Source organism: Mesoplodon bidens, assembly GCF_964165515.1.
Source record: "Mesoplodon bidens genome assembly, chromosome: 10".
In the NCBI taxonomy this organism is placed as follows: Eukaryota; Metazoa; Chordata; class Mammalia; order Artiodactyla; family Ziphiidae; genus Mesoplodon; species Mesoplodon bidens.
Genome location: NC_138172.1, coordinates 47,792,473 through 47,806,948, shown reverse-complemented (window position 1 = coordinate 47,806,948; position 14,476 = coordinate 47,792,473).

Genomic DNA, 14,476 nt, shown 5'->3' with positions numbered 1-14,476 from the left:
CTTTTCAAAGTCCTGACAAGAAGACTGGAAAGTAAAGTGCCATAGGAAAGGAATAGATACTCTTTTTTTTTTTTTTCGATACGCGGGCCTCTCACTGTTGTGGCCTCTCCCGTTGCGGAGCACAGGCTCTGGACGTGCAGGCTCAGCGGCCATGGCCCACGGGCCTAGCCGCTCCGCGGCATGTGGGATCCTCCCAAACCGGGGCATGAACCCGTGTCCCCTGCATGGGCAGGCGGACTCTCAACCACTGCGCCACCAGGGAAGCCCAGGAATAGATACTGTTGATCACTCACCACCCTAAAATTTCCTGGAAGTTAAGCCTTAGTTGTTTTCATCTTTCCAGCTGAGATGAAGGGAAGTTTTGGATGTGGAAATTTTGCTGAAGAAAGGAAATCGAACAGACAACCCGGTGGAATCTTAGGAGCTATTCTCAGGACCCATATCTGTGGGGTCTGGTGGGGATATAAGGGTAAATGCCCAAGGAGGGAGAGTGGGGTTCAGCAGTTCAGGGAAGATGTTCTGGATCCTGATCTTAGATGGACCAGACCTGGGGAAAGAAGGTTGTAAAGTCAAGAATCATCAGCTTAGGGAATTCCCTGGTGGTCTAGTGGTTAGGACTCAGGGTTTCCACTGCCGTGGGCCCGGATTCAATCCCTGGTCAGGGAACTAAGATCCCACAAGCCTTGCAGCGTGACCAAAAAAAATCATCAGCTCATTTTCCTCGTCACCATAGCAAATGTAGCACCTCAGGTCCCGTGCTGGCTCCATGGGTGTGCAGTTGCACAGGGCCCCGTGCTTAGAAGAGCTTCACACTTGCTTTAGTGCTCTGCTGTCATTCTTTAGAAATTCAGAATAATTTTGAACATTTTGCACTTGACCTGGCAAATTATGTATCTGGTCCTGATCAGATCACAAGGCAGCCCCAAATTAATACTTCACAGACCAGCACTGCCCACTGAGAGTGGCTTTTGTGAGCTGAGAATTATCTGAGACTTGAGGCAGCCCCTTTGGAAAACATTTTGGTGGTTCCCCAAAATGTTAAATGTAGAGTTACCATACGACCCAGAAAATCTCATGTAAAATTGTCTCTTGTGGCCCCTTTAACTACACAGAACATAAATATGAATATACAGAACAAAGAATGGAGTTTTGGAAGACAATGGTCACCCTAGCCAAGTTGAGCCAAGTTTATTTCCCATACTGACATGTTATGTGTCTAACCAACATGTTTAGAGTAGTTGCTACTTCTACACGGCAGGTCTCATCACCATAATATCATCAGTATAATGGACCAGTGTGGTATCCTGTGGGTGGAAAAGTGATCCAAGTACCTGTGAACTAGATGGTGACTAGGGCTTTTGAGTTGATATAGCGCTGAAGTAGCGTGAAGGTGTATCCAGCTGAAAGCAAACTAACTGCTTTTAATGGTCTTTACTAAAAGGTATAGAGAAAAGATTTTGCCAGATTAGTAACTGCAAATAAGGTGCCGAATGTGTTAATTTGCTCAGCAACAAAGCTACATGTGGAAACAGCAGTTGCTCTTGGAGTCACTGCGTGATTAAGATCATCCGCTGTCCTTCTCCAAGATCCGTCTGTTCCGCACAGGTCATGTAGGCGAGTTGAATGGGGATGTGGTTTCAAGTCTTTGATGGTGGCACTAATCTAAGCAATCTCTCCAGGGATGCAGTACTGCTTCAACTTACTACTTTTGTGGGTAGAGACAGTTCTAGTGGCTTCCACTTGGGATTCTGCCAGCTGCTGAGTATGTCTGTTCCAAATATGTATTCCAGACTGTGAAAATAATCACAGGATGGGTTCACAGTAGGATGTGCCTACTGTGAGATGGATCTGAGCCAAAACTCCATTGATCACTTGAACTCCGTATGCTCATACGCTGACCAGGGGACCACAGTGCCATTCTGAGTCTCCCGTAATTAGTGTCAGTTCAGAACCAGACTCTGGCAATCCCAGGAAAGTCTGATTATATGCCCTTCCCAATGCACAGTCACTCTGATAAATGTTCTCGGGTGCCTTTGGGGAAGAGGAGGATTAAAAGTATAAATACTTCTCATTGGTAGCAGGGTTCTGCTTCAAAGGGACCTGCCTACTCTTCATTCAAGCAGTTCTAGGTCTGTGAACTAGCTTAAGTCTGGAAACTGAGTGATGGATTGTAACTCTGTTTTTGTGATTCAAGTCAGACTTCTATTTACTAGACCTGGAGCTTTTCCACTTACTTAGATCAAGTAAAACTTTAGTAGGCTGCTCCATCCATTTCAGTTCTAAGGATACCATGAGCAATGAGCTAACATCAAAGGCCTCTGTGGGTCAGACTCTGCAGTTTACTCCTTTGACTCTGTTGTTTAGTACAGTAACCACACCCGCCTTCTCTTTGGTGAGTGTTACCACATGGTTGCTGTCTCCTCAGGATTCCATCAGCCCCATTGCATTTAGGTAGTGATTCCCAGTCTATAGACCTCCTTGTTTTTTTCTATGTAGATAATCTGAGCAACTATACTAATGGCAGTTTTGTTTCTTCCTTTCCAATCTTTATACTTCTATTTCTTTGACACATGTTAATGAACTGGCAAGTTTTGCAATTTGAATCCTCATCTGATTCCTGATTTTAAAGGGAATTATTCTCAGATTTCACTATTAGGTATGATGTTTGTTCTATGATTAAAATACTAGCCTTATTGTGTTAAGGAAACTCCCCTATAGTTTTAGTTTGCTGATATTTTAAAAATTATGAGTGGGTGTCTTATTTTGTCACAAGCTTATTCTGCTTCTGTTGAGATGTGGTGACTTAAGTGGATTTCCTAATGTTAAACCGTTTGTGAATTCTTAAGATAAATCCAAAGATGTATTTTTAAAAGTATCTATAAGCTGTTAGATTTGATTTGCTAATATTTATAATTTTGCATCTATGTTCATGAATGAGATTGGCCTATAATTTTTTATTTTCCTTATCTAAATTTGGTGTCAAGTTTATACTAGCCATATAAAATAATTTGAAATATCTTCTGTTTCCAACTCTCTGGAAGATTCCATATACAATTGGTGTGGCAGTGACCACTAAATGTCCCCCATGTTTTGGTCTCCCTTCTTTTTCAATAGTAGAAGGCTTAGCTATTTATAGGACCACTGAAATTAAAGACTCTAGGTCTCAGCCTTTTTTGAAGCTAGGCATGGCCATGAGATGTCCACTTAGTGTTGTAGGGGTTTTCTCGGATCTTCTTCAAGAGTTAGCAGACAAAATTGTGGCTCCTACTTGAACTCTTCCTCCACCATGTGGTTTGGAATGCAGATGTCACTTTCTTGCACCAGAAGGACGAGGTCCAGTCCCTAGGGATGGCAGAGGGTGAGCTGGGAGGATCATGCATGCTCAAGGATTTCCACACAGCACATGAGATGTAAACTGCACATTTCTGGACTTTTATGTGAGCATGCAATAAATAAACTTGTATCTTTGTTAGCTTACTGTTACTCATTGGCCACCCTAATCTTAATTAACATAATTGACATTTTCCATGCCTTGTATGTTCGCTCGATTTTTCCTATAAAGTTCCTATGACTTTGCTTTGTATGTGTGTGTGTGTGTGTGTGTGTGTGTGTGTGTGTGTATCTTTTTTTTTTTACTGGAGTATAATTGCTTTACAATGTTGTGTTAGTTTCTGCCGCCCAGCGAAGTGAATCAGCCATATGCAATGTGTATCATTTTTAACTTCTCATTAAACTTCAGTGAGGAGAGAGCTACTTAGGTTTTATATTTTTCTTTATATAGATTTTGGAAAATGAGATTGTTTCAGGAAATTGACCATTTAATCTAAGTTTTAAATATAATATCAAAAAGTTATTCAAAGTTATGTAATATCAAAAAGTGGATTTTATTATTTTAATTTCTGCTATAGCTAGACTTACACCTGTTTTAAAATTTCCATGATTGTGCTTTTTATTTTTCTCACTCTTTTAAATTGAGTAATCTTACCAGTTTTCTCACTTTCTTTCTTTCTTTTTTTTTTTTTTGTGCTCAGAGAACCAAGATTTGCTTTTGTTGATTCCTTAGATAATATCTTTGTTTTTACTTTATTATTTCTTTTATCCTTTACCCTTTCTTTGCATTTATTATTTTTAAATCTTAAGTCAGATACTTACTTAGCCTATTAATTTTCAACCTTTTCTATTAAATAGAAAGCATTTAAGGCTATACTTTTCCTGTAAGTACCACTTGAGCTGTGTTATACAAATTTTGATTTGGAGTATTTTCATTATAATTTAATTCTGATTTTCTTATTTCCATTTTGTTTTCTCCTTGGCCCATGAGAATGACAGATTTTCTGACTGTCAAGATCAAAGTTCTCTAAATTGGATCATGTTTAGGAATTGTGTTATTCCCATGATTGATAGCCTTACTAATTATTTTCTGCATCCTCTCTCAATTACTGAGAAATGCATGTTTTTTAAACCCCTCAATGTGATGGTAGGATTACCATCCTCTCCATGTAAGTATATCTATCTTTGTTTTGTCATGTATATTTAGGACAACATTAATGAGCTGAATTCACACTTAGGATTGTTAAACATTCCTGGAGAATTGTTATCTTTTATCATTATGTGAACCTCTATATCCCTGATAATGCTCTTTGCCTTAAGGCAGAGGTTGACAAACTATGGTCCATTGGTAAATCTGGCTGCCACCTGTTTTTGTATGGCCTGCAAGTAAAGAATAGTTTTTACATTTTTAATTTTTTTAAAAAAGTTTTTGGCTGTGGCATGTGGCATGTGGGATATTAGTTTCCTGACCAGGAATCGAACCTGTGCCCCCTACACTGGGAGCTTGGAGTCTTAACCACTGGACTGCCAGGGAAGTCCTGGTTTTTACATTTTTAAATGGTTGGGAAAAGAATCGAAGGAAGAATATTTTGTGACATGTAAAGATTATATAACATTCAAATTTCAGTGTCCCTAAATGAAGTTTCACTGCAACGGAGCTACACTCACTCATTACATATTGTCTATGGTTACTTTTACTCTTCAGGTCAGAGATAGCCCACAACTTTTACAGAAAGTTTCCTAACCTTTGCTTTAAAGTTTTTTGTTTTGTTTTGGTATGGGAGCTCCACCAGCATGTTTTGGTTAGTATTTTTATTGCAGACCTTTCCCCCTCCTTTTACTTTCAGTCGGTGTCCTTATGTTTTTGGTGTATATCTTGAAAATATCATTTAGTTGCATTTTTCCTAGTCTGACCATTTACTTGCCTTAAAAATATCACATTTACTGATATTCTTGGAATCAGTTCTATAATCTTATAGTGTTTTAATTTGTCCTGCTTTATCTAAGGTGTTCTTTTCTACTTTTGTTTGGATTCATTGAAGCCTTTAAATTCAGTTTTTCCTCTATACTGTTACATGCTGTTTCTACTATTTGAAAAGATCATGCATTTTTATACTATATAAACACACTTGTATTGTACTTGTATTAACTTATAAAGTTAATACATCTACCTCAATTACTTTGAAACACTATCTTTAATCACTCTCCATCTTTTAAATGTTTTTAATTTTTGAAATTATTTTTAGCCAAAAAAATTAAAATTAGCAATTATTGCTTACATAATATAAAGTTTTATAAAGAAAGAATTAATCAGATGCTCAACCAGAACTGCTTGAATCTCTCCCACTTCCTTTTTTCATTTAACAATATATCATGGACTTCCTTCCAAGTCAGTATATATAGACACCCTTTATCTTATTATCTAAATTTTTATTTTGTTTGGTTTTTATCCCATAAACTGGACATTTTTATTATTGGTTTCTACAATGTTTACTACCGATGTAGACATCTTTAAATATAGTTTATTTTTTCCTGTTTTTTTAACTTTTTTATATAAATGGAATCAAACTGTTTTCTGTCCTTCATCTTGCTCAAAATTATGTCAGTTTTATGCATGTTTCTACTGCATGTCACTGTGCTTTATTTTGTTTTATGATATTCTGTATGATAACACCACAATTGATATCCAGTCTACTCTTTTTAAAAAATTATTTTTATTTTTATTTATTTATTTTTTATGCACTTCTTTCATTTTTTATTTTTTTATTTTAAAAATATTTATTTATTTATTTGGCTGCACCGGGTCTTAGTTGATGCATGCGGGATCTTAGTTGCTGCGTGTGGGATCTTTAGTTGCGGCATGCGAACTCTTAGTTGCGGCATGTGGGATCTAGTTCCCTGACCAGGGATCGAACCCGTGTCCCCTGCACTGGGAGCGTGGAGTCTTAACCACTGGACCACAAGGGAAGTCTCATATCCAGTCTACTCTTGATGAACATTGGGCTCTTTCCAGTTTTCGTCCTGGCTCATTGAGAATGCCTATGTCCTATGCTCTAAAATAATGCCAAATTGGAGCAGTTCTCATTAATGCTTGATTTTTTGTGAGCTTTCTTCACATTTACCAATATGATAGATGTTACAGAAAAGCAACACCCTTAAACTCATCTTTGCTAGCAGCACCAGTGTTATCTTCTGCAAAGTCTGCCTCTTCATAGCCACAGCTAATAACTGCCTTGGCTGAGTATATAGAAGTGGTTAGTTTTCTCAAACTTGCAAGGAAAAAACTTATTCAACTGTCTGTGTATGGCAGGCCACAATTAGATGTTAACTACATTAGCAACACTCTAGATCCTTCCAACTCTCATTGCATACTGGCTAATTCCAGCCAGGGACCACTTTTCTCACAGGACTTTGCTAAGAGCAGCCAAGGAGCAGCCAACAAAACTACCATTCTGGATTCTTATCACCATTTTCTTTTCTTTCTTTCTTTCTTTTGGCTGCACCATACAGCTTGTGGGACATTAGTTCCCCCACCAGGGATTGAACTCGGGTCCACAGCAGTGGAGTCACAACAGGACCACCAAGGAATTCCCTTATTACCATTTTCTTAATGCCACAGATGTGTTCAAATTGTGGTCTCCCTTCCACACAGATGTAGAGAACAAATGTATGGACACCAAGGGGGGAAAGTGGGGTGGGTGGTGGTGGTGGGATGAATTGGGAGATGGGAATTGACATGTATACACTAATATGTATAAAGTAGATAACTAATAAGAACCTGCTGTATAAAAAATAAATAAAATTAAATTAAAATTAAAAAAAAAACCAAACAGGGCTTCCCTGGTGGCGCAGTGGTTGAGAGTCCTCCTGCCGATGCAGGGGACACGGGTTTGTGCCCCCGACCGGGAAGATCCCACATGCCGCGGAGCGGCTGGGCCCGTGAGCCATGGCCGCTGAGCCTGCAGGTCCGGAGCCTGTGCCCCGCAACGGTGGAGGCCACAACAGTGAGAGGCCCGCGTAGAGCAAAAAAAATAAATAAATAAAAATAAAAATAAATAAAAATTTAAAAAACCCCAAACAAATTGTGGTCTTCCTTCCAAATTAAGATTGCAACCTGACCAAACATTTTAAAGCACTGGCCTTCCTGTCTCTGCCCAGCTGAAGTCCGGGATTTCTATTACTAAGGAAAAGCCGAGAATGGACATTGGTGAACCCTAACCTTGTCTTTCTTCCAGCAAGCTCTGGCATCATTTTCTTTCTTCCTGAATAACACCCTTTAGACCAATGGTTTTCAACGAGGGGACATATGGCAATGTCTGAAGACAATTTTTGTTGTCACAACTAAGAAGGGTGACATCCAGTGGACAGAGGACACAGGTACTGCTAAATATCGTATTGATACAATACACAGTACTGCCCCCCAACCCCCCACAAGAAGGAATCACAGCTGACCCTTGAATAACAGAAGTTTAAACTGTGGGTCCATTTATACATGAATTTTTTTTTCAACAGTAAATACTTCAGTAGTACATGATCCCTGGTTGGTTGAATCTGAGGATGCAGAGGCACTGTGGATACCTGGATTTTCCACTGCACGGGGGGTCTGAGCCCCTAACCCTTGTGTCTGGCCCAAAATGTCAAGGGTTCTGAGGTTAAGAAACACTGCTTGAGGTATTCCTTTAGTCTAGGTCTGATTGTGATAAACTTTTTATCTCGAAAGTCTTTATATTTTCCAATTCTTGAAAAATTAGGTGAGCACAAAAATCTGGGGTAACTGGTTTTTCTAAGTATGTTAAAAATGTTATTTGATGAAATTCCATCATTGTTGATGTCATAGGTTATTTATTTTCTTTAGCTGTTTTCAAGATTTGTCTTCAGGATTCCATGGTTTTGCCACAATGTGAGTGTGGATGTTTTTAATTATCCCACTTGGGATTCAGTGGAATCTCTGAGAATTCCTGTTTTGCATCAGTTTTGGAGAATGTTCAGCCTTCTATCTTTGATGTGGTCTCCTCCCAGCTCTCTGTTCTGTAATCCTCAAGCTTTCTTTCTGTGATTTGTATATTGTCAAACTTCCTCATCTCTATACCCCTGAAGGAAAATGGCACTTGAGATCCCGTTCAAGTTCGCTTAGCCCTTCTGCCATCTGTGTCCTATCTTACATTCAATCTGTCCACTGAGTTCTTATTCCTAATGAGCATATTTTTTCTTTTTTAAAATGGAAAACACATAGTAGCACAAAGACTCAAACGTTGGATATTATTTTTTAAAATTTATCTAAAAAGAATTTTATGTATGTATACATAATAATAAAAAGAATTTAAGAAAGCCTTCAATATTAGATTTTGAGAAATTTTAAAGGTCAAACCAGGTCATGATTTGTATCAGGCTGGGGGCCTCTGAGGACCCTGTGCAGGGTCCTGTGAGTAACGCTAACAGCCTGGAATATGACTTTCTGGGGGATGAAGGATGTCACCTTCATGGACAAATTATTAAAGCAGGAATGCTCTTGAGCTGGGAGAGTGCCTGGAGGGGAGGGAAATGTAGAGGGCAGTGGCCGAGGGGGTGGTACCAATGGCCTACAGAGCAGGGGAGGGCCTGTGTCTGGCAGCGAAGGAGGGCTGTTGATGGCAGCAGGCACCCAGCCAGCGCCTGGAGAGTAGCCAGGGCTCCTTGGGCTTTCTTTTGGGGAAGCGGCAGTAGGGGGTGCCACTGGACTCCATGTCTGTGCAGGGACAACAGGTGGGCCTCTGGAACAGGGGGGAGCCACATCCCCAGCCCTAAATCCAGATAGAGGTTCATATCTCAGGCTCAGCAGAGAAGCAGGAGATGGTGCCAGAGGATCTATCTTCCACGTGGGGTAGGTGATTTGGGCTGTGACTTCATTTACCCACATAAATGTAGGTAGAGGCCGGTTCTTTGACCCCACCTGACTTCTAGACCTCTAAAGGAGAGGAGAGAAAACCTGGGTGAGTTCTCCATCAGTGGGCAATGGAGGGGCCACCCATCACACAGCATGCGTTCTTACATAGCAAGGAACCCCATGGTCCGTGGGCTTCAATGAACTAACCCCATACCCCGTGGGGCTACAGCTTTTCAGAAGCTTTTGCAGGAACAAGAGAGGTCTCATAAACTGTCCAAAGTTCATTTTTAGGTTTGATCAGAACTCCAGTAAGAGAAACACTGGATGTCTCCAAGTCCACTCCTGCTCTAAATAACTGACACGTTTGCCAAAGGCTATTTCTATGCATTTATAAGTTCTATTTCTTTTATAAGGTATGAAGTGACGTTCCTTCCTGGTGAAATCTGAAAGCCCTTACCTTCTAGGTTAGAGTAGGTTTCAAGGTCTGAGCAGCTTTTCAGCTGTTAGATGCTGGGTGGGAAATGTGGGTCCGACTGAGGAGCAGTGAGAAGTCTTCAGGCCTGGGACTGGAATGCTACATGGGTTCCAAGGCCATGTTCACTGGGTCTGGGGGAAGGAAAGCTGCGCCCACTTCCCATGGGAAGTCCCCTCTCCGCCCCATGGCCCTCTCCTTTTATTCTCTGGCACTAGCACCTGGCCTTTATGACAGCAAGGTCTTCATTCAGCCAATCACAGCACTCACCCTTCGCTGTCACAGTGGACTCTCCAAGGCAATTTGTGGAGGAGAACACCTTTGCTACCAGTGTAAATATGTACCTCTTTGCTTTTGCCAGTTGGCATGCCTGGGCAAGGGCAACTATTTTAGTCCTGTGGACTTTAATTTTGGGAAATTTAATTTTGGGGAGTGGTCTATATTTTTAAGGGTGAATTTATTTCCATGATATTTAAAAATATGAACAAATAAAATTAGATCCGAGCTATGCAAGGGAATCACTAACAAGGTGATTTAAGTGTATGCCAAAAGTACCGAGAGTTAACAGAATAGTTTGGTGACAAAAAAGGAACCTCTATAATTTGGGCATTTAAAAAAGTAGTAATTTTACCTGAGAGACTGTATTAGGGTTGTCCAGAGAAACAGAACCAGTAGGATGTATGTGTGTGTGTATGTGTGTGTGTATGTGTGTGTGTGTGTGTGTATGTGTGTGTATATAGAGAGTTCTTATAAGGAATTGTCTCACATGATTATGAAGGCTGAGAAGTCCAGACCTAAGAGGGCTGCTGGTGTAGTTCCAGTAGATGTTGGAGGGCAAAGGCATGAGAAGACAGACGTCCTGGCTTGAAAACAGCCACACAGAGATTTTTTTCCATTCAGGCCTTCAATGGATTGGATGAGGCCCACTTTCCACTAAGTTATGGAAACAGTAGAAACATATTTAACTTATGAAACCAGTATAGGAAATATAGGAAGTTTGAATCATGAGAAATATAATATTGGTCTTAGTCAAACCAAAATATTGTGCTAACATGTTTTTAAATGATAAAGTAATAAAGACTGAATAATGCTAAAGTCCTTTTTAAAAAATTGATGCCTTATTATCTCATAAGTAGTTACAAAGGCTATTAGGTAAATATACTTTTTTTTTGTACTAAATTACTGGTTTATTATAAAAGGATATAACCCAGGAACAGCCAGATGGAAGAGATGCACAGGGCAAGGTATGGGGAAAGGGTATGGAGTATCCATGCCCCGTCTGAGCAACTGCTGTCCCAGCATCTCCATGTGTCCACCAGCCCAGAAGCTCCTAATTATACTTTCTAATGTCCGTAAATAGAAACACTTTAATAACGTTTCTTTCCTTTTTCTCATTTAGACAATTTTGGCTTTATCCAAACTAAATGTTCGTGGAGTATATGTATAACAACTGAATGTATTTTTTGATGAGTAAATCCTTCCTGTCTTCAAGAGAGGGAAAAGAGAGGAAGTGTGATAGAAAAAAATAAGAGGGAATTGGCTTTAGACAGATAGCTAATCATTTTTCTCTGTAAGGAGAGAGGAGAAAGTTTAGACATGCACACACACAAAAAAGAGTGTCATATATCTGGTTCTGACATAATTTGGTCCTTGAAAATTATATCCAGCCATGAGATATTTAAAGCCAGCACTTATTAATTCCTTATGTGTGGAAAGGAAGGAAGTAATGCTTCCTGAGTGAAATAAAATTATGTGTTGCTCAGGCAAACAAAATGAATCATTTCCTCATGAGAATTCTTTCATATTTTGGTGTCTAAAGTCTCCTTAAAATATATAACCGAATGTCAATGTTTGTTGATGAAAATTCAATTAACAAGTTAAGAAAAAAAATTTGTTCAAGCCAAACTGAGGATTATAACCTGGGAGACAGACTCTCAGAAGCTCTGAGAACCGTTCTGCCGGTTAGAAGTGGAAGGCACAGTCATACACATTTTTGAGACAAAAGATTGTACATCAAAATGACATTGACATTTTATTTAAAGTTCAACAAATATACATAATCCAGGTAACAGGTGCAAAGACAGAAGCAAGTCACCATGACCCCTCACAGAATTGGGAAAGAATGCTCATCTTTTAAGAAGTTACATTACTAGCATCAGAAGAAAGGAAAAAAAATTGAACTTTACAGTTGAGCAGGCATTCCCACCTTTGAGGAGGTCCGGTTAATGTATAAGGCAGATGCACATTAGGGAGGGAGGGAGGAGGCTGAAACAGAAAGAATTTTATGTTTAAATTTTCCTGTCCTGCCTTAAAATATAAAGTTTATTTCATCATGCCACGGAGTGATTTACCAGCCAACATTTTTGTTTACCTAATACATCTATGATTTCTGACTTTTAGCCATTAACCAACAGTGGAAAGAGCACTGGAAATAACATCAAAAGCTAATCCTGAACACTGTCTGAAGGTGCTGATGAAGGAGAAGATTCTCATATTTTACATTAGTTTTCACTAAGTAATATTTAGGGAGGCAATTTTTGAGTTCAAGTTGTGTTTAGAATCCTTCTCATACCAATTAAGAAAGCACACCATTGGACAGTTAGAATTTTGCTTTGTTTTTTGTTCTAAGATGCTTCTCAAATGAGTAACTTTGTCCATATCAAATTTCCTCAAAAGTGGCTACTAGGACTTCCCTGGTGGCGCAGTGGTTAAGAATCCGCCTGCCAATGCAGGGGACATGGATTCTAGCCCTGGTCCAGGAAAATCCCACATGCCGTGGAGCAGCTAAGCCCGTGCGCCACAACTACTGAAGCCCGTGTGCTTAGAGCCTGTGCTCCCCAAAAAGAGAAGCCACCACAGTGAGAAGCCCATGCACCGAAAAGAAGAGTAGCCCCTGCTCGCTGCAACTAGAGAAAGCCCACGTGCAGCAACGAAGACCTAACGCAGCTACAAATAAATAAATAATTTTAAAAGTGGCTACTATAATTCCAAATTATAATTGCTGAAATTGAGCCAGTGAGAAAGATACGCACAGGCATTAGCATCATAGTGAGAACACATTCAGGGAGTAGGTGTTTCAGAGTTTTAGATGGATAACACCCCAGAGAACTGGGTGTGTGTCCAGAGGTGTGTAACTTTTCCTCTTGGAACTTGTCAAAGGCCAGTCATCACCAATCAGAGTTTAGATGCGTGGAAGACAAAGCTCTCAGAGCACGAATTTTAAGAGCTGGACACTGTGGTGAGAACAAGTGAAACCTTAAGCTTGGTAATATTCTCAGCAAGCTGAGTTTCCAAGCTCAGTGAGATGAGGTCTGAGTTAACATTCCTGGGGGAAGCTGCCCTTGTGTGTACATGTCCAAACTCATACTGCTCGCCACAAGACAGGCCAGTAAATCGAGAGACGAGTTGTTGGGGCCAGGTACAGTGACTTTATTTGCAAAGCCAGCTGACCGAGAAGATGGTGGACTTGTGTCCCAAAGAACCATCTTCCCTGAATTAGAATTCAGGCCTCTTTTATGCAGGAAGGGGAGGGAGTAAAGTCCTGGTTCCTGTCAAACTCTGGAGGGGATGTGTTAATTTCTCCCTTCCTGCAGTCATTCACAGGTGGGCCTGGTCAGGATGTTTGCTGTGAGCTAAACAGGTATATTTGCTTAATGCTGGTTACCTAGGAGGCAGGGTTCCCAGAGGTGGGCCATTATGTATAATTTAAGCTTATAGGCAACATCCCTTTAGTGATTAACTTGTAATAGAATACAAAGGTTCTTCCCTATCACAGACAGAGATGGGAGTGCTGGGGAAAGAAGTGGGAGACTCACTTAGGCCTAGACAAGTAGCAGGAGGGGATAAGTAGAGCCAGGGAAGGAGGAGACAGAGGGCTTTTCCCTCACCTTAGCAATGGCCTCATGCAAAGGACAGGCTCACAGCACTCCCTGGGAAGAGTCAAGGCCACAAATGCCCAGGGGAGAAAGTTGTCGGTGGCAGGCTGCCAGGTGGAGAACACCTGGGGCCATAGAGGAGACTCAGCAGTGTTTCTGGACTGCCCTCCTTCAGGCGGGCTGCACCAGGCAGATGAGAAGAGGGGAAAAGCCTAATGGGATGACCTGGGGCCAGTCTAAGAGGTCTGCCATTCCATCTCCACCAGCGTGATGGGCCGGCACCCTGTAACACTTGGCAGCTGCTGGGTCCACAGAGTTGGGCAGCCCCAGGTCAGAGGCAGCTTGGTGAAGATTCAAGGTGGTCCTGGGCTGGGGCAGAATCTCAGTGAGCAGATGGTAACATGGGGAATGGGTCTAATTCTCAGGGAGCTGAGGCCGTGAAGAGGTTGTGGGTCCAAGGCTGAGCCAAACCCAGCTGTGAGCCAAACCCAGGGAGTGGCTCTGTGAGAAATTCCTAACTGAAGAACCCCTGGTATCCACTACGCTAAAAAGAAACTAACCTTGCCAGAGGAGGGCATCCTCCCTTGTCTGTAAGTTTATGTCCTAGAAAAAAGACACTGCTTGTGGAGCCACACAGTGGGACTGGCAAAAGTCAGGAACTATGGGAAGGGGAAGGGTGGGTGTCAGGGACACCTCTAGGTTGGGGATATCAGACACTATGACAGAGGGGACTGGAGCAGGAGTGAGGTGTGTTTGTGGCTGTGCTGGAGAGATCTGAGGTCACCAGGTGGAATCAAGGCTGGGATAGGGTGGGAAACACTTTACACGATAAAGATTGGGTTGCTAGGAGCCCCTGGTCTTCTACTGCTCCTTCTCCTCTCTGAAGCTCCCTCCACAGACTTCTCCCCCCAACACCTCCTGACAGGTGAGCTTCAA